Genomic DNA, 2,715 nt, shown 5'->3' on the forward strand with positions numbered 1-2,715 from the left:
CAATTTCATACTAAATTTAAAAACTATAATTAGTATTTATTCATATATTATATTTTAAAATCAAAGAACTACTAATCAGGATATAATTAAAGAAATAAGAGTTGATGTTGCTTTTGGAATAATCCACCAATTTCTCTAAATGAAACACTATCTACAGATTTGCATCGAAGCGTTTCTTATGATAGTGATATTAATCACTGTCAGATATCATCTATACTTGTCCCATCTATGCCCCGACCCCACTTTGCTACCGTTTTTTTTTATTTGTTTAGGCCCCGCAACATGGCAGGCGTGTGACAAGACCACCTGTCATGTTCTATCTATATTTTTTTATATATAGGTATATAGTTACATGGGGTGATGCATGTATATATTATTGGTACAATGTGGTGACCTAGTGCATTTTATTCCGGGGTGTCTCAACGTCTTGCAAGTTAAGTCTAACTGCCTAAAACCAGTCTCTTACTTGGGACGTATACCCGCTGTGCTTAGCGGTAATGCCATGATTAATAGCCGGTGAGTACCCGAAGACGTTCATCGTATTCTCTAATAATAAAAGTGTAGGTGTAACTAGTATTTTTTTTTTATTAATATTTGTTCTTTTTTTTTACTTAATAAATTCCCCTTAATTTAACTTAATCATGTTTTTCTTTTTTTTTGCGTGTTTCATCGTCAATGGACTCGTGTATTTTTTTTCCTTTCAAAAATGAACTCCCCTAGTTTATAAGGTACGGGCAACGATGACCATGATCAACGGCCATGAAAGTTACAAATTTTTCGTTGCGGACAATTAATTAGATTTTCTTCTTTTTATAATATTTGTAACCTTTCAAATTATAATAATTGTATTAGTATTATAGAATAATAACAGAAAAATTTGGCAGGTTATTAGTCTTGAGGCTATATAAAAAAATCAATCTTGATAAGAATATTGGTTACTGTGATTTGACGTTGGGCAGCATAGTTGTCATAAATAGATCCCAATTTTAACGATAAACTCCAAAAAAAAGATAGTTATAATTAATACAATCAATTCATATATGACAACAATAACATATATTAATAATGAATTAAATTGTTATAATAATTCATATTTTACAAATTGAGGGTCACAATAAACATATGCGCAGAAATGAGCCAATGCCTATATAAAAACCATGCGCGTGGACTTAAAAAAATATACATATAAAGATAATAGAATGTGTATTGGCATACAGAAAAATCGTTATTTTTCGTTAAAATTTAATGAATTTCAAACGCTTGTAATGGCCAGAGTTTTGGTCGGATATCGGATTTTTGACGCTTCTTCGGCACCTGCAGATGGCCGTGGTATATTTGCGAATCGAAAAAAAAATCGTTTTTATATCGTAAATTTTCGCAAGAATTTCGGTTGGGTTGGGTAGTAAAGCGCCCTGAAGTTTCGAGCGTGTGAAAAAAAAAAGCTCGTAAAACAGTGAAAAATTAACGGATTGAATCGATTTTTTTATAATAATTCAGAAATGTCATTAAGCGATTTTGCTGAAAATTTCAAACCTTAAGTCGTAAAACGATGGCGTCCAAAACTTTACGACATTTGCTATTAATTTTCCTGGAGTCTGGTGACCGAGTACTTTCGTTAAAAAAAAAAGAAAATTTGAAGATCCGAGCACGCTAAGTAATTTTCCAGAAAAGCGTTTATTTCCTTGTTCTTTTATATAATTATTTATCACTTCGTATAAATTTAACACTGTTATTATATGAAGAGTGAATGTGTCAAACGTTCTATGTGCCAAAAACATATTTGTTCAGAAAACACAAAAAACAATGGTAACATGGGCATGTCTTACATATCGAACACCATCTATGAATGCAATTTTGTACAAGTAAAAAATTTAATTGACATTTGAAACACATACAAGATTGTGGCCTTTGGCACATAGAACATAAATCAGAAATAAAACAATTTTTCACTTTTTTGGCACATAGAACGTTTGACACATTCATTCTTCATATATACAAAAACAAAAATATTACATAAAAGTATTTTTATAATCTTATTTCTTCTTTAGTGGTTAAAAACAGTTTTCTTGTGTATTTTTAAATCATTATCATAATACAAAAATGTTCATCAGTGTCTATAAAATTCATATAAGATTACAGTAAAAAATCAATAAAATCTTACAATAATTAATGGCGTGTATAATAGTTCATTTTATACTGGAAAATAACGCACTAAAAAGTTGGTTTAACATTTTAACTAGTTAGGTATTTTTAACAATAACTTAATAGGATACTTGCTCATGTAACTTTAACTTAATAAGTAATATTTCTTTTAATAAGTTCAGTTTTTATTCAGTAATTACTGTTGATAGGCTATTTAGTATTGTACTAAAATAAAATATATTATAAAAGATAGACTAATCCCGTTAGTTGAAATAATATTTGAAACTATAACACATAATATAAAATTATATTATAATTTATTAATTTTTTGAAGCTGTGCATCATTGTGTGTTTCTATGATAAATATAAATAAATATCTAAAAAATAGGCATTGCATCAAATGCAAACCAGTGTTGTATAAGTAATCGCTAATCATTTAATCTTATATAAGATACATTGATGTGAAACAATTAAATGAAATACAATATCTTGTAAATGATAAAGTAACATGATCAACTGCAATGTGTTTCTGAGCATTTGTTGCTTTTTTCAAGTTCACACAGCTGCTTTCAA

The sequence above is a fragment of the Daktulosphaira vitifoliae genome, unplaced genomic scaffold, assembly GCF_025091365.1.
Source record: "Daktulosphaira vitifoliae isolate Bord-2020 unplaced genomic scaffold, ASM2509136v1 Scaffold_1, whole genome shotgun sequence".
In the NCBI taxonomy this organism is placed as follows: Eukaryota; Metazoa; Arthropoda; class Insecta; order Hemiptera; family Phylloxeridae; genus Daktulosphaira; species Daktulosphaira vitifoliae.